The sequence below is a fragment of the Falco cherrug genome, chromosome 1, assembly GCF_023634085.1.
Source record: "Falco cherrug isolate bFalChe1 chromosome 1, bFalChe1.pri, whole genome shotgun sequence".
NCBI classification, from domain to species: Eukaryota; Metazoa; Chordata; class Aves; order Falconiformes; family Falconidae; genus Falco; species Falco cherrug.
In genome coordinates this window covers 45,591,826-45,610,528 of record NC_073697.1, presented here as the reverse complement: position 1 = coordinate 45,610,528, position 18,703 = coordinate 45,591,826, and the positions used below count along the sequence as shown (strand labels likewise).

At 42.2% G+C, this 18,703-nt stretch overlaps 1 long non-coding RNA gene across 4 annotated transcripts in view; it reads left to right on the top strand.

Annotated features, from left to right (window-relative positions):
• LOC129736759 (uncharacterized) overlaps nt 1–17,891 on the top strand; it is a 53,904-nt gene extending 36,013 nt beyond the window's left edge. For 3 of the 4 annotated variants that reach the window (XR_008733790.1, XR_008733786.1, XR_008733784.1), the window contains 3 exons: nt 13,295–13,350; nt 15,017–15,537; nt 16,049–17,891. This is a non-coding gene — a long non-coding RNA (uncharacterized LOC129736759). The remainder of the gene's footprint in view (nt 1–13,294; nt 13,351–15,016; nt 15,538–16,048) is intronic. The other variant, XR_008733785.1, reaches the window with a different exon arrangement.
• The last annotated feature ends 812 nt before the right edge of the window (nt 17,892–18,703 follow it).

Genomic DNA, 18,703 nt, shown 5'->3' with positions numbered 1-18,703 from the left:
AGCCTTGGTTTCCAGCTTATGTTCCAGCAGAACCTGGGGTCCTTCTCACCCCAGGAAGCCAGACAGGAGGGGCTGAAAGCACAGCAGGACTAGGTACAAGGTGTTTTGTGTCTAACAGGAGAGGATGAGAGTAGTAAAAGCACTTGGGTAGGAGCTCAGGCTAAGCCTGCAGTAAAAATGTCTCTTTACTCTCCTCTTGTCTAACATTAGCGTTCCAAAAGCAAAATCTCTTGTCAAGCATCTCAAAAGGTGATGCAAGCTTCTCCTGCAGTGCCCAGGGACCGCTGGGTGCTCATTCGTAGTGGCGGGCTCTGCGCTGCCCTTTTGTCTCCCTTGGCTGCAGGAAGGGCTCTAGGAAGACTAAATATCAAGGATGTTTAAATGCCATGAAATGAGGGGGTGTGAGCACCTTTGTGCTCTTGCCTCTTGGCAGTCCATTAATCTAAGGGAAAAGCCTGAGAAAATAAAACTAATTAATCCCAACTACTGTGGACAGTGTAATTTAAGTTTTTTGCAAAGATTAACATTGCTTAGGCTGAAACCTGCCTCAAACCCCCCTCAGCTCACATCCTCAAGCACGAGACTATTCCGTGTTTTCTACAACAAAATATACAGCCAACTGTATTTTCTATATTTGCTTTCAAACTCATTACAGGAAACAAACCTTACAGGAAACAGAGGAAATCAGTAACTGCCATATTCCCAGGAAAAGCTGTGGGAAGAGCCTGCTGTATTATGGTTTGAATTCACTCTGCTGTCTAGCACTGGGGATATGGAGGAAAAAAAGCAACGTCCCATTCCAGTGTTCAGATCTGATGCTGTAGGGAGCGGTGTCCTTGATGGCAATGAGCCGTGGTGTCGGCTCGGAGTGGAGGAAACTGGGCTGGAGAGAGAGGGCTTCTGGCTGCAGTGGTGTGACACTGACACATGAGGCTTTAATTTCAAGGGAGGAAGTGGAGCAAAAAGGATTGCAAAATCTGGTTCTATAATGGTCTGTGAGTCTGCTTGCTGTGCTTAATATCATATTTGTGGTCTCGGAGGAAACATGAGCTGGTCCTCCTTGGGTCGAAGCAAGATGGGGAGGTGGGTGGAGTGCAGCATTAAAGTGAGAGCAAGGAAAAGTGGGGAACCTTGATGTATCAGCAGGGATACGAAGAGCCCTTACCTCTCACTGTGATTGAGAAGCAGCTGTAAAGCATTTCTTCACTTTTTTTTTTTTTTTTTTTTAATGTTATTATTATTATGGCTGTTCTGTTTGTGAATACAGAAAACTCTTGGGCATTTGTTCTGTGATATGCATGTCAAGCCTTGCACACACCCCTCGTTGCACGTCTCCAGGTTCCTAGCAGACCTCAGCCTTGAGTCGCTTTGTTCCAGGGTATCCCAAAACCATCTGAGGAGATGGCTCACAGGCTGCGGGAGGTAATTTGCTCTGGCAACTGAGAAGAGAGCAATCTGTACAGCATCCTTAGAGCAAAGCAACACAAAGAGAAACTACTGTGGAGAGTAATTACTCCCGTAATCCTCCAGGCTTGCCTTGCCACAGCGCTGTGCCATGAGATCTGTGCGAATCTGGAGGTTTCAGTAATTCCCTTTGCAATGGTAAACGTGCATTTGCAACGTGGAGGGGAAGGTTGTTTTCATACGAAGGCAATCACTTACCCTTTATTTACTGTGAAGGATGAGGACAGGGGACTCAGACTCCCAAAGCTTTTCACAGTTGGTTTTGTTGTCTAATTATTCTGCAGAAGAGCTTTTCCCGGCAGCATGGGCCTGTGTCCTCTGTAGCAGAGCCTGGGGGCCTCCTGCCCTTGCAGAAGGTCTCTCTAGAAGTGAAGTTTCACGGTGGGGTAATACTGCAGCCCATGTGCCTTTTTCACTTTGTTTATTTCTTTTTAATGGCATCGCACGAATAAAGAAATTTGCCTTCCATATTGCCTTTTGAAGGCAGATAATTGTGTTGCTGTTGTGTTCACTACGGGCTTGTCATGCCCAAATGAATTTACATATATCTGTCTTTTCCTTCAAAAAGCAGCCCTGCCGAGTTTTCCCAGTTGTTCAGTCAGTCACAAAACACTGTTGTAAAGCAAGCGCTGCTTTATGTTGTCTAAATAGATGTGGCTTTTCTCTTGTTCCCACTGTCAGTCTTATTGTTAAATTGCTTTGAATTTGCAGTGAATTGAAATTCTGTGTTCCAAGGAGAAAGAAGTTATTACTGGTAATTAGGATTATTGGATAGTAGCACTTTTCACTCTAGAGTTAATGAGTTATGATTAGAACATATCCTTTCATTAGTTTAAAATATTCCCAATGTTATTCTGATATCGTGATTAATAATAAAAAGTTTAAATAGCAGTCCACTTAAACCAGCAGAAACACACATGGCTTCCCAGGCTACATTACACCTGTGGATGGCTAAACATGAGCCACTCAGCCTAACAGAGAGTCCCACCCTGATGAGTTCCACCAAGGTAAAAAAGTACACCGTAAAATCAGTTATCATGTAGGACATCTGAGACCATGCTTCACAAGAGACTTCCACTTGGAGTTGGCACTGAGCGGGCAATCAGTGTGATGAACTATGTTTTCTATGTTTTCACCTTTTTGGCTCCATTTCCCTGAAATGAAAAAGGTCTCCTTCAGAAACCTCTGTGGCACCATTCAAAGTTTTCTACTGGATGAAGAGGTTATGGAGGCACCATGGCATATAGAGATGGTGCTGGAGAATGTTGTGTGCTACAGTCTGGAGAAACTCTACTTTTCCCCAGCTGTCTTTGCACTGCAGGGCTCCAGGAGGATGGTTTCTGCATCAGAGCAGAGGGATGGGCATCATATTTCATCAACTGCGTTTAATCTCTGGTGAGATTAAGGTAGGTATGGGGCTCGTGTGTGTCAGGGAGTGAGGCTTATAAAGGTAGCATAGCAATGCAGGATGCTGAAAAAAACTCTTCCAGTAATTTGGAAGGTAGATTTTAAAATGGTGAGCGTCAAAGGCTAGAAACCATTCTTTGATCTTCCAAAGCCTGTAAATGAGAGCAGTGTCTGCAGGACACAACACGTGTTCAAACAATGGCAAGAAATCTGAATGGAGTTTTGAAGCAGCAAAACCCGTAAAAAATGAAAGGAAAAGGGACATAATTCAGACAGTCAGCCTAAACAACAGCATGGTTGTCTCAGATGTTTTTAGTAGACATTGTACAATAACTTATTAACTCAAAAATAAACTGTTTGAATTGTCAGCTGAATTCTTGAAAAAGGAGGGAGGTGGTAGTTAAATAATTGTGGACTTGGAATAAGAAAGATTTTAGTCTGTGCAAGTTTCTGAAAAGATCACAGCCTCAAAAACAGGGGAACATTTTTAGGTGGGAGGAAGTAATGAAAAACATTCTGAAATGTTTTTGTTGTGGTTTTCTGACCTTTTACCAAGTGCTCCAGGCCTGCATGAAATATTGAGCTATGAGGTGGGTTTGTTTATTCTTAGGTAAAGCACGCTCAGAAAACATTTATGATCACAACTGTGGGTAAACAACACTTGGAGTCCTTAGGTGGGCCCTGCCATGGCCAGCCAACCCTGGGAAGGCTCTTCAGGCTAACATTTAACTTGATGTATAAATCATGGCTTGGCTCTGCAGTGATGCTGGGCTACCTGGTTCCCAATGGAATCAAGTTAAAAACTTAAATACTTCAGTATTTTTGGACCTGAATTATTGACAGTGCTGGAAGGGGAGTATGTATGAGCAGTATACTCATATTCTTTCCAATGTTTTGGCACATAAAAACCAAATTGCTGAATTCATTTGTATACTTGCTTATCTTAGAGTGCAGTACATGGCTGGAAGATATACCTCAGTCTGTGTGCCTTTCCTTCTTAATGTCTTACCATCAATTACAGCATTAGTTACCCATGTTTTCTGTTTCTAAATACATCTGGAGGGTTGGTTGCTTTTTTTTTTTTTTAACTATTCATTGAGACAGAGACTTACTTTTTACCGGAGTTTCTGAATGTGCTTTTAAAAATCTTGGAGCCAACCTGTGACAGCCAGAAGAAAAACAGGACTGGATGATGGAGACTGGTTGTATCAAGGCAGTTGTGTAAAGCAATGAGGTAAGTTTCAGTGTTTTCTTCTAATGTGCTGTCTCAAGGTATCCTATTGGAATTTTGTAAGACAATTGCTTTTTATAAATGTGTTGTGACAAGCAATTGCACACCACTCCGCACATCTTAAGAGAGGAAGAACAGAATAATTGAAAATAGGGCTGGGAGAGCTCTCGGGAGGTCACCCAGTCCATCTCCCCAGCCAGGTGGGATTGGCTTCACACTAACTACTCCTGGCATATGTTTGCCTCACATGTTTTCAAAAACCTCCAGTGACAGAGATCCTGCAACCTCCCTAGGAAATTCTGTCAGGGCTTATTGCTGCTTAACATTAGAAACATCTTTCCTACTGCCTTGCTCACGTCCCTCTCGAGGTCAGCGTCATACTGTTGCCTCTTGTCCCTCTCGAGGCCAGTGTGATACCTTTTGCCTTTTGCCAGGCTGCCAGGGAGCACAGGGGATGGTCACTTCCCTTCTTCTACAGCTACAAGTCCATCTGTTTGGATACTGCTATGATTCTTCTTAGTGTTCTTCTTTCTAAATTAAATTAATCCTATGCTTTTAATGTTTCCTCATAATGCATGGGGTTTAAACCTTCTCTCATTTATGTTGTTTTCTTCTGGACTCGAACTAAATGATCTATGCCCTTTCTGAAAACGTTGGCCCAAACCTACATTTCAGTGGCTGCAGTTTCTCTTCCTGATAATTATTTTGCAAGGGGTGCTTTGCTCATCACAGCAAGGGTTTTCAGGAGCCTTTGTTAAAGCAGTCTTTGGTAAGTGCCCAGTCCTGGACCCGATATGGTGTTTGAGTAGGCAGTACAGACTAGAGGAGCCTCAACATCTTAGCTGATCTCCGGTACCCTAAGGAGTCCTAAATTTTAAATGGGAAGAGGACATGAAAGGAAGATGGTAAAAACACATAGTGGCACCATTCTCAAAGATGTCTAATTCTTAGAAATACTTTTTACTGATCTGTGTTAGCCTCCAACTGTCTGTCCCCTGCAACTTCTCAAGCAATACATCTATAGAAGTGACTCTCCATGTGAGCCTCTGAGCGTGAGAGTGGGTCAGGAGAGCCAGCCATGATGCAAACTTCAGCTAAACAACCCTGAAAAATTCATGTTGTATGTATTATGGGGGCTGGTCAAGAGGATTCTCTCCTCCTGGAAGAAACACAGGCATTTTTGGCTTGTATTATGCTACTTTGATCCTGAAACCTCCTTTGGCGGTGGCAAAACACCCACTAAGGGTCATGGCCAGGGTGTTTTATAGTAGGCTTCTATCCCAGTTGAGTAAGTTTAGGATGGAAAAAGCTTTGTCTTCCCAAAGCAGCTGAAGGACTAGATGACTTTTACAGTTACGTGGCTGTCAAAAAAGCCTCCAAATCCCTTCGGGTTAGGGACTCCAAACATCACCATCTAAGTGAAGTGATTTTTGGAAAAAAATGTCAGCAGATAATAGTTTGATTTGGTAGGAATTGAATTAATTTGAGAGGGGGGGGGAAAAAAAGGGTTGTTGTTGGCTATCCTCTCCGCTGACAATGTTAACTGGGAGATAGGGATCCGTTCAAACATAAGCAATTATAATTGCATAAACATAAATATGTAGGTTTCTAGAGCTTTTGCAGGGGACTGAGCTGATACTGCAGCTTGTGCTGGGTATCTGGGAAATAAAATGAAGAGAAATAGCCTTGCTCTGAGTGTGTGAGGTTAAACTTGTTGCTGCCTCTCTCACTTTGGGATTTCTGCATCCAACAGATTTCACACTCTTTTAAGTAAGCAGAGTTTCAGTGTTTTCTGCCATATAGTTTAATACCACATAAAGGAAGAGAAAGAAAAGGAAGTTGGCTAATGCTGGGATTGTTCTGGTGTTTTCTTATACAACAGAATGGTAAATTGTTTTCCTTGGCTTTCTGGAAAATTTCTGACCTTGATACTTCATATTCAATTTATGTAAACAATTACAAAAGCATCTGAGCCAAAAAGAAAAGGCTATTTCTTGAAAACCTGCAGGGAATGCACATGGGAATTTCCCACATGCTGTGGCAATCTTAAAAATACCTCCTTGTAACCCCACAATATTAATGATTAACTCCGGAACTGTGAGGTTTTCCAGACTTCCAGTGAACTCAGTGATTTGTGTGTTCAGCTGCATGTATCAGGGAGAGGTAGTAAAAAAAAAAAGTAATTTACCACTTCTAGTGACTTGCATTTAAGAAACAATCTGCCCCATTTTTCCCTTGAAATTCAGGGATTTCTGCAGATTGCTTGGTTGATAAATAGCACAGTACAGGAAATGTTGTTTTGTGGCTAAGCTGTGTGCTGAGATGCTCTTGCAAGAATGAGCTGGAACCAGCTTTGTTCTTCACAAATTACTCAAAGATGGAGCTGCTTTGCTCAGGACACTTGCCCACACATTGCAGCATGAACTTTCAGAGATGTGCTAAACATTATTGATATCTTGTTTATGTACATCTGAAATTTAGTGTTGGTGTTAGCTTTGTGAATTGTTTCTGTTATATTTGCTGAAGAAGAGAGAAGGAGCAGACTGCCTCTTGAGAGGTGATTTCCCAGAGCAAGCAGGGCTTCTTGTGCAAGGAGATTCACATCACACAAAGTCTGCTCAGCTTGTGGCATGGTGGGCAGCACCACTGACAACAGTTTACAGTTGCATGAAGCTTTTGAAAGATGCCAAGTGCCAAACCCTCACCTATCTATGCCACAGCCTGTCCGTAATAGTTAAGAGTATCCAGCCTCTTGGACCACTTTTCTTTATTGATCCTGTTTAATGTAGTGGTGTGGTCTATCAACCATCCCACTGCTCTGGTTTGGTGGTGATAATATTTTTACCTTTAAAATTTCTAGAGTGTGGCTTTTTAATGTATTCAGATTGAGAGACTGGAACTTGGCAGTCATGGGTGCCAAGTCAGTATTCATCTTTACTGGGCCAGAATAAAACTGTTTCAGAGTACCTTGTGAACACTTCCTTTTCAAGGTGTTTTTAATATCAATATATATACATCATTTAGTTATATATGTATACTTTAGTCTCTCATTACTTATCTGTCCATCCATCCATCTATCCATCCATCCATTTATATGGTGGCTCCTCTGGATGTTTCTTGGGTCAATATAAGTCTTTTTTTTTTTTCACTGGCGGGGCAGTCCCAGCAGTATCCTAATGACACAGTCCCCCACAATTCACAGTTAGACCATCAGAGCTTTGCTGCAGCAGATGTTGGGAACTTACCTGCCTGCAGTCAGAAATATCTCTACAAACTAGACTTAAAGAAAGAATCAAGCTTTAGCTGCACAGAGCAGGAGAACCTGTTTTTTCTTCTGAATGGAAAGATGCATGTGTGATGTTTTTTTTCTTCTGAATGGAAAGATGCATGTGTGATTTTTTTTCTTCTGGATGGAAAGATACATGTGAAAGACAGGGATGATGAACAGATTAATTTCTTTCCTGTGATTGTCTTCTTTTGGGCTAGCACAGAAATTAAAAAGAAGACACAGCCTTGTTAGACCTTCAGTGAGTGAAATTGTTTGTGTTTTTGGGGAAATAACAGCAAGTCTAACAGGTAGGGTGATGGGGTTGTATGCACAGACTGGGTCTACAGCAAGCTGCACTGAAAGCTGTGTTTGACAGTATGGAGGTGATTAAAATAACCTTGATGAAGTACTGTTAAGAAATTATTCTAGTTATGAATCTTGCATTATTTAATGACCATTCTTGAAACTTCAGGTCCTGCGAGCAGCTCATTTAATGAAAACATTAGTTTCCAAAAATTAGGTTGGCTTCTTCTCCTTCCAGTCATGAGAAGTGACCTGGAAATCAGAGCTGGGTACACCTACAAGATTCCAAACTCAGAAAGTCAAGTAGGAAGAATAGACACCAAATCTTTTAAATCAGAATGTTTCAAAAAACCCCTCACACCGCCCTTTAAACAAAGGGTGGAAATGTTCTATCTTTTATAGTATTAAACCCCCCTGCATTAATATGAATCTATGGTAATTGTTTAAAGGAAGAATATTTACATACAGGTAACTGGCAGGCAATGAAATGTCATCTGAGAAGATGATGACCCTTTCAAACTTTACTATTCTTGGGCTCATAATGTTGTGGGCACTATTCACTGCTCAGCATCTATGTACATGCATATAGCTATATATATGTATCTATTAAGTTTCCTTTCTTCTGTGCCTAATACACAGAGGATGTGGCTTTGTTTCAGCCCTGCTGTGACATTTACCTTTCCGTCTGGGGGTAGAGGCTCACACATTCAGCTTGAGAAGTCCTGGGTTGAGTTGTTCTGAAGACAGATGTTGGCTATAATTTTTGTGGGGTTTGGTTTAGAGTTCAGCCTGTGCTAGGGCACATGTGGTCAGAACATCTTGCCTCTGTAGTCAGGAAGCAGATAACCAGCTGGTCAGTACAGTACATCTCTCTGTATCTGCTTGATTAATGAAGGATATGGGTCTGCCACAGCTTTTACCTTCAGATCTTGGCTCTTCAGTTGACTCTTGCTTTCACCCTCAGAGAGCTTAATTTTCCTCCCAGATAAGATTTATTTCACTGGGTGGTGGTTTTTTTTTTCTTAACCCCCCCCCCCCCCCAAAACACCACCAAAAAACAAAATCACCAGCAGAACCCAAACAAGCTTAGAGGTATCCAATTACTGGCACCAAACTCATGAACTTTTGCCCCATTCAGTGTTTTCCATTTCCCATTACGTTCAGTTTGACTGGAGCCACATGCTGTCCCCATTCCTAAGCTGGCCATTTCCTGCTGGAAAAGGCAGGGAGAGATTCTGCATTGGCTGGGAGAGAAATAATACCTGCAGTTCTCTCTGCAACTTCTGTGAATATTACACTGCTGTGTGTGTTGCTGACATTCGTAAACCCTCAGAATTTTCAAAAGTAAGATTTGGGAAAACGTGTTTGCATATGGCACTCACTGTACCATGGAACTATGGCTTATTATTATGGCATAAGAGCTTCACTTTACTGTCAGCTGATACAATAAAACTGTATCATACGGAGCTTGGAGTTCAGCAAACGGGCTTTTGTTCTGTACCCTGCTACAGATCGATCTCCATATGTTTTATTTCAGTTAGGATAATTGCAGATATAAATTTAAGTATCTGCCCTCTTTTAAAGCTGTTGACTCCTTGTTTCCTCCAACATTTTCATAGCAGTTAGGCACTGTAGAAAGTATTTCTGTGACTCATTTAAGAATTTTTATGTTATAACTGCATTGACCTATAAGGAAGCCTCTAGGAAAAACTAAACACCCAATTTACCCTATTTTTCCCAAGTTGTTTTTTCTGTTACACACCTCTGTTCTGTCACCTTTTACTTGCTTCCCTCTAAATTGAAGGCTGTTATACTGCCTTAAATCTTTCTACCTATGGGAGTCTTTTTAGGCTGCTGAACATTGTAATTAACCACTTTGGACTTTCCAGGTTTTACTGCGTGTACGCTCTGCTAAAATTCAAGCCCGTGTATGGCAAACAGAGTTCCAGATGAAGGCGTATTGCTAACTAACATAATGGCATTATTCATCCAACAATGCTCCTTTTTAATGACTTTTCTTTTTACTGTTGCTGTGCAGCAGTCAAACACACCTTTTTCCTGTGCATTTTGGCAAACAACAGGCATTAACTTTGAAGCTCAAGGCACTTGAGCTTTTAAGGTTGAGCGTCCACATTTCATGAAAACTGTTCTAGTTACCTGATTGTAAGTCTCATAAGGACTGAAGAACCCCCAAATGACCTTTTAAATTCATAGTATCACAGAGTTGTTTAGACTGGAAAAGACCTTTAAGATCATTGAGTCCAACTGTTAATGCAGCACTGCCAGGTCCATCACTAAACCATGTCACTAAGAACCACACCTACATGGCTTTTCAATATCTCCAGGGATGGTAACTCTACTACTTCCCTGGGCAGCCTGTTCAATGCTTGACCACCCTTGCAGTGAAGAAATGTTTCCCAATACCCAATCTAACCCTCCCCTGGCGCAACCTGAGGCCATTTCCTCTTGTGCTGTTGCTTGTTATCTGGGAGAAGAGACAGACCCCACCTGCCTACAACCTCCTTTCAGGCAGCTGTAGAGAGCAATAAGGTCCCCCCCAGCCCCCTTCTCTCCAGGCTGACCCCTCCCCCCCCCCCAGGCTGGTGCCCCAGTCCCTGCCCCAGCCCCTGCCCGGCTCTGGACACGCTCCAGCCCCTCAGTGTCTGTCTGGCCGTGAGGGGCCCAACGCTGAGCCCAGGCCCCGCGGGGCGGCCCCACCAGTGCCCAGGGCAGGGGGATGGGCGCTGCCCCGGCCCTGTTATTCCTGGGAAGACCTCCTGGCTAACACAGCTGGGGTGGCCTTGGTCCTCCTTCTGGTGGCAGCAGGTGCAGGTGAGCCCAGGTTCATCTTGTGCCACCAACCTGAAGGTGAGGTTTGCATGGTGCAGAGGAGATTCCAAGCTACAAAGCAACCAGTCTGGTGGATGGACGGGTCCTGCCTTGCTGCACCCCAGGAGCTGTGCTTTAACTGGGGATGGGCCAGGCTGTGCGGGTGTGTTGCCCACTTGAGTAGGGAGATGGTGCCTGGAGGAGATGTTTTGCTACCACTACCAAACTGGATTTTGTTAACACAGCAGGAAACCATGAGGTGGCATTGACTGTGTCACAGCACCATCTGCAAAAGTATGCTGTATTGCGCAGAGACTGTAGCAGAATTAGGCAACGGTGTTGCAAACTGTGATAAAGCACACATTAAACACACAGTGCTCTGGGAACGGATCTAGCAGTTCTTGCTCAAGGAGTCCCAAAATGGTCCACACAGCTTATGGTTGTGATAAAAACAGGCAGATAAGACACTGCTATGTCCCTACGAGGTGGCTAGAATATAGATTCGAAGAATGAGTGGTGTGCCTGTAGGTGAAGCACAGGCTTGCTAGGGCTTAATAGCATGCTGTGAATTTGCCTCTATGCGGTTTAGTCATGACCATGACTGAGACAGCTCAGCCGAGGGGAGCCACAGGGATTTCAATTCTGACAACATGAACTAGGGAGAAAACCTGAAATGATGCTGGTATTAGTCATATAGAAATCTCTGGTGATGCACAGTAACTAAGTTTGAAATTAAAAGGGATATGGACTAATCAGCATGAATGTGATCATCTAAGATGGAGAAACTACCAGTTGTAAAACCAAAACTTTGATGATGAATGCACAACCAGTTCTATACTGGTATTAAAATTCTCATCCATCCATTTGTATGGTGAAAGATGTCTTTCCCCTTGAGCGAGTCTGGAGGGGCCGTGCAATGTCTGAAAGTTCATGATCCGTAGCTGTCGAAGGGGCTCTGGCTTTTAAATAAGCCAGCTGGTGATCAGATGCTGTGACTTGCTATTTATTTTGCAAATCATACCTGCGGACATGTTTCCTTAGCAAAGTCACTGATTGTGACAAATGTGTATAACAAGTGCAGTCTTCTATTGATTCTCACATTCTATTTTCTGCTTTTGGTGAAAACAGATGGAATTCAATTTTCTCACAATTACTATTAGCCAAGAATAACATCACTTAAATCAGTGCGGGGGAGGTGGAAAGTTGCAACTACACAAACACAGAGCCTGAAAAGCTGGATATTGAAATGTAACTTGCAAATAACCATAACTGATGTGCTATACAGGCCTTAATTCAGAAACACACTTAAGCATTTTCTGGACGCAAAGTGTTATGTCCTACTGACATTATACGTGTGACCTTCAGAAGGAGGGTGATCCAGATTGTTCTTGTAGGTTAGTTTCATGGCATGACTGATGCTTAAAGTGTAAAGTGTCAGGATATTTTCCACTAAAAATAAACCCAGGGCAAGGCTGGATGTCGCTGAAGCTAATATAAGGGTATGTAGTTCTACAAAATCATTGCTTACCTTGCAAAACATTAAAGAAAATTCTGAAGAAATTAAAATATTAGTACATAATTAGAAGTCAATCCTTGGGCACACAATAAATAATTTCCAAATATTTGGGCTGTTTTAGATCAAAATGCTGTGAATTTAGAGAGGGTGCATTGCATAGCTAATGCATGAGTAAAAAATCCTACATTCTGTGAATGTTAAAGGGTAAATCAAATGCTTAAGGTTAAAAAATAGCATAATTAAAGATTTTTTGAAATACCAGCTTTACACTGATTCTTTCACATCATGCTGAACGCTCAAATGATGTGATCACAGGTATTTTAGTCCCGTTCTTATGTATGGCCTCTGGCTTTGTTTAGTGACTAATACGGGATTATTAGTTTCATCCTAGGCTTCCTTCTGTCCTTTTCATTGTTACAGGAGCTCAACAATTCCACCAACTACTATGTTTCTGCTCACAGTGGCGTTGTAAAGAGCCATTGTTAGACGCTATCATACAGATACTGAATGGAGCCAGACACCTCTGTGTCAAAAAGGCACCAGGATAAGATCATTATGATAGTCTATTTCAGAGCCTTTAGTGTTTTATAGTGCTTTATGTGTTCACAGCAAAGATATGTGGACATCATACAACTGGTGTCTGTAGTAAGGTGTCTGAAAAAGTAAGATGACCTGCCAGTGGTCATCCATGAAAGTCTTGCCCTGTAACACTTGTGAAATCTATGGCTTAATGCCTAATAAACCCATTTTGTGAGGGCAGCTCACAAGCCTGGCAGAAGAAGCCCGAGGAACACCAGTTCTGCGCCTGCATGCTGGGACTGAAGTTACACTTTGCAGGTTTTTAGAAGTCGCATTTTTAAACCTTAATGAGTTGACTGAAACTGCATAAGATGAAGCTGTTGTTTTGGCCAGGTTTGGGGAAGTATTCATAACAGCAGCAAAATGCCTCTCCTATCCCTGAAATGATGGTCCTGTCATATTCCAAGCCCCAGAAGCATTGAGGTGGGCTGGAATATTTCATTTTGCCTTTTCACAAGGCCAGAACACTATTTTTCTTTAAGAAACAGCAGAGCAGCTTTTGATGAAAACTTTTTCCAAGAGATGTCAAGGCAAAAAAAAAAAAGACAAAAAACCCACCAAGAATTTTTTAAAGTTAATCCACCCATTTGTGAATTTTGAAGTGTTAAACAAGCTACCTCTGTCCAAGCAGTCACGTCTTGCACACAGTCTGAATGTGGAATAATTAAAAAATGGAAATCTATTTTCCTTTGTGCAGCATTTATCATTTCTAAAGGCATTCAGCCGGTACAAGTGATTCCTCTTTCAAATCAGGTGAGGAAAGCATGAATGAAGTGGCTGCTCAAAACCTACAGCGACCTCTGGACAGGATTATTCATGGGGTGGGGAGGCTGGGAAGCTCTGGGCATAGGAAGGGGGGGGTGTGGGTGTGGGTGGGGTGTGTATGACAGCCCCTGGACACCCATCCGTGCCGGGCAAGGGTTGTGTTTGGCTGGGGAGACAAAGCGCTTGCTCATGGCCAAGTTTGCTGCATTGCGGGAAGGGATGAGTCAGGCTCTTCACACCTGATCCACCACTGCTGGTTCATCCAGTACAGAAATGGATGCATCCTCAGCTCCCAGCTGGCAGGGATTGATTTTCCATCCCTTTGCACAGTGGTTTGTACCAGAGGGAGGTGGCTGCATTGGTGCTGGGGTGCTGGGACCACCAAGGTTGGTCTCTGTGGGTGCAGGGTGACACTTCTCCTGCAGCCTTCCTGCACCCTCTTTGCCCCCGTGGTTCTTGTGGTCACATGTTTTCTTTCTTGCAGCAGCAGAGCCGTGTGTTGAAAGGCTGTAATTTAAGCTGAGATTGCATCTTTTCTCTCCCTACTGTTTTCTGTCATCTGAATATTTCTCAAGAAATTACTTTGTGGGCTTAAATTTCTCACGTTAAAACCCGACTATTTATCAGCATCTGATACATATTTAAATAACTTTCCAGTGCCCTTGTTTAATTCACAGCACTGAATGCTCACTGAAGTCAAATCATGAAACACATTGGTGTCAGGATATTTCCATACTTTTTTTTTTTTTATCCTTCCACTTCTAACGTCCTTGTTAGAAGAAGCAAGTAAGGACTAAATAGTTTGAGCAATTCTTTCTGGGAAGGTATTTCTAAGCAAAGAAGTAACAAGCCTGGGATCTAAGTACACAAGACCTGCAAAAACTGAGATGTTAAAATAATCGCAAACCTTACAAATGAGACAGAAGCATAACTCTTACTGCTCTTGGCACTGGTTAAATCTAGAGAGGAAATTGAAGATTTTTATGATTCTAATAAAATTACTGTTCAACACATTCAAAGGGATGATAGCGAAACATAAAGGGCAGTGTCTCATACATTAATGTTAACCCGACAATATCATTTATATTGAAATTTGACTTGACTTTCAAGCACCATTTGAAAGGTTATTGCATGTGAAACTGAATTAAACAATACAGCTGAAGTTTCCCCTTTTATAATTGAAAATCAAAGCTGTAGTTTTCTTTCTGTAAGTCCTGACTCAAAAAAGCCAAAAATAAGAATATGTGCCCTAGAATTATGCCTTGCTCTACCTCCTACCAGCAAAATCCCAAGTTTGTTAGGGGGGGAGGAAAAACAAAAGCAGGTGAAAAAGGCATACCCTTAACGCAGAGCTCTGGTGCCAGAACTGGCTTATGCCAGAGTGCACATTAATGAGGCTGTTTCACCTTTACACTAGGGTGCCTGAAATAAGATACTCCTCCACTCTCTAGTTTCTAAGTCTTGTATTTCCATCCCTGTCTTTATTAATTTTGGGCTGATGAAATCCTTTCCCATGCTGTCCTGTCCCAACCTTTACCTCTCAGACTGCTCTAGTTATTTGAAGCACAATACCTTGTTTAGCTAAGCTAGCCTGCTATGTACGTGTGAGCTGGATCAAATAACTCTGCTTCAGTCACCTCTTTAACTTTTCCAGGAATTATATTAAAAACTAACATCCATCTCCCCGAGGGCTTAATGCAGAGTCTCAGCAAGCCTACATCATTTTGGTAAATAGCTTGGAAATTTTAGAATTCACGTGAAAACATCCTTAACTGAGTGGGACCCCAGGAAAAAAAAGACAAATCCCCATCCTCATCCTGAGATGACTTTGTTGCAAATGCAACTTTTAAATGAGGCAAGCTAGTTCAGCAGAAACCATCAGACTTTTCTGAGAATCTCTCCACTGTGTTCCTGCCAACTCTACCACTTTGGGCATTCATCTACCAGATTTCCAGGCAGCTGAGAAGTGCAGACAAATGGTCACTGTACACACAGCAAGGAGCCAGCCCGCACCTCTGCACAACGGTCGGGCACGCCAGCGGCCTCAGACCTGTGAATACTGGCACGTTTGTGCCGGCTGTCACTAACAGGGGAGGCAGAAACATGTCAAGCAAACAGAATCTGACTCCGTCAGAGAAGACGGTACCTCCGACACAATGCAGAAATGGGACGGAGGTAAATACAGGGATTTATGTTCCTTACAACCAGACTGTTCAATGGAACAGGGAGGAGCTGTCAGAAGTTGTCTTTATGAAGAATGGTTTTTATTAAACTAGGAATGGATTTTCCTAGTTGAGGTGCTTAGCACATGTGGAGGGAAGATTTGGAAACAGGAAAGACTTTCTCCAAGGTTTATTTTTGTTGCTTTGCCTATGGCAGTATTTTTCAAAGAATGGCTTGTGTTTTGGGGAGAGAAAGAGGGGCAGGGGAGGCAGCTGGGGAAAAGTCATAAGAATTAGATAAAATCTTCTTTACCCCCTAAAATACGTCCCCCACAATTGAAATATCTGGATTTACTATTGGGAGATACATTCATATTTTTGAAAAGAATGTATAGATGGATAAAATGTATTAAACCATCTACTTAAGTTCCCAACTCAAATAACCATGTTTCCATTGTGTATTTTTATGACTGCAAGGGTGTTTAAATTCATCTATCTCTATTAATCTTATTTTTTTTCCACAGTGAACAGTCCTGTCTCTACTCCCACCAAGTCACGCTTCCTGCGATTTCAAAAGTAAACAAGTACAGACAACATGAATGGCAGCAAATAATGTAAACAGGAATTCTCATGCTAATTGTACCCATGCTCTGCTATACTTAGAAGTGGAAGTCAAGTCAGTGTTTGGTGAAGCATATCTCCTGCAACCAAGAAGGAAGCAGAAAAATAATCAACTTAGGGGCTGGTCAGTCTGCAGAGGAAATCCGAGGTGCAGTTTCACAATACATTAAGTCCACAACAATATAGGTTCAAAAGTTCCCTTTCTGCCTGACCTTGGCCTTTTGGGAAGGCTTGGGAAGAGGAAATGGTGTTTTAAAAACCAGATAGCCCACTAAACTGATTTGTAGTTTGGCCTTCCAAAAGCGCGTGCTCGTACAGAGAGGAAACGAGCCTGGGCACAGAAAGATCTCTGTGATGGAGCCAGGTGGGCAGAGTTTGCTGCTGAAGCCAGAAGGGTGTGGAAGTACATATCGGGAGTAAAACGGGGAGATAGCTATTAGCATGCCCTTTGATTTCAGATAACATATTTAGTGAGAGTTGGTGGAGTCGGAGCTCCTGGACAGCTTCATTCCTGGTGGGATGCACTAACTTCTTCGTGATGAAACAGCTCTGGTTGCCCCTTTCCGAGTCATGTTGCTGTGCAGGAACCATCTACCAAGCTCAAGTGTTGCATGAGCTGGGACTTGTGAAAAGACACAAGGACTTGCATGTTAGGAAAAGGTGACAGTGATAACCGTGTAGTTTAAATTTTACTTATTATGGTTAACACCAAAGTGTGTGTCGCTTTTATTGCCCTCGATCGTGTGTTATTTCTCGGGTTTTTTGCTAAGCTTACTGAATAAAGCCCAGTGTGGACAGCCAGCCTCAGCAACATCTGTAGATGCTTCTGTGCAGGTAAGAATAATAACATTCAGCAACACTGACATCTTGTGGCTGATGAGAAATGACTCAGACATGCCAGATGAGCCACAAATGTCCCTTCATCAATCGTGTATTCAACATCTCCTAAAATATGGTGATGCTTAAAGTACCACAAGTCTGGTAACTGAGAGGTTAAAGGCAGAAAACGCATCAAGGTGCCGGTTTATTAGTTGACTGAGCCATGTGTGTGGATAATCCGGCTGCATGCTAATCCTTTTGGCTAATCTTCTCTGTGTGAATGATTCCCTCCAGAGGACAGGGATAGAGTCTGGGATTTTTGACATGACAAACAGAAGCTGTCGCTCCCTGCAGATGATCTTCTTTGTGTTTTCGTCCTCCATGGGGAATCTGGGAGAGAAAATACCTCTGGAAAAGACCCCTGGAGGAATCTTTCTTGCTACCTATTGTTACTGCCAGAAATAAAATCAGCAAAGCCAGGCTGTGAGTCTCTGCCTCTCAGCCAGTGGAGATTTTTGGGAAAAGGTGTGGTAGGGAAGACTGTTGGTATGGCAAGATTTGTAGGAGCAAATCCCGGCTGTCTGGAGAGTTGCGAACTCTTCTGCATGCTTAGGGAACCGAGGCTTAAATATAACCTGTATAAAATAGCCTTACCCTTGAAGTATGGGTAGGAAGAGAAAATCTGCTTGGGACTCCAGTAGATGGTGGAGGGAACAGATGTCCTTTTTAGTCTAAAGATAGATGTTTGTGACACTGCAACATGTTATGGTCAGCCTTGGACTTCTGAGTTGCTAGCAGCTTCTTGGAATGCTTCCTTGTTTGTGAGTGTTTTTGTTGCTAATGAACATCTGTATCCACTTTATCATCCGAACCCAGTGATGAAATGATTACTGAACATGAAATAAAATGTTATGCAATGGACTTTTACAAGTATCTAGAGAACTTTCAGGCTTTCTTGAGGATGCTAGATCTGGGATTGTAAGGAGCAATGACTTTATGGTCTGCTTAAAGACTCTTGAAATCAATGAAAAAATGCCCCTTGAAATCAAAGCAATTGTCTCATTTGAGACCTGTATTGCATAATATTCTTTATGAAACCTGGGGCTAGAATTGTAAAAGGCCACACCTAGCTGAGGCTGGGATTAAATTGACTAGGAAAATCTTAAAAGCCTAAAACAGACTGAAGCTGGCTCTGGCTTGGGGGTCCTATTTGCTAATTGTTGGGGAATAACATCCTATTCCTAGTCTCAGAATGAATTTACTTCTCACCCCCCCACACACCTTGCCCTTTTTTAGAATGGCTTTGAGTAACTTCACCTAGTGAGACCATGAAAACAAACAATAGAGCTGAATGATTCTGTGATTTGTAGTGTGCTTGGCTGTACTACGTATTGTGCCTTGGCATCTTTTAATTCAGTGCATTAAGTCACCTTAAATCACTGACATACACAAATGCTATAATTTAGTATACTATGTAAAGATTCCAGTTTAAAATGGTTGATATCATGTTTTTGGGGAAAAGACCCTTTTATCTGTTCTGTTGACTTCAGTTAGTAACACAAAAGATTATTCTTAGCTGATAGGAGTAATCTGGAGGGAAATCTATTATTCAACATAATTTAGAAGTGGGTATTATAGAGCTTGCAAGAACCATTCATTTATACTGATGTTTTCCTCTAAAACACATCTTGTTGTATTGTCTAACTATATTAAAATCTATCACACTGAATCACAGATGT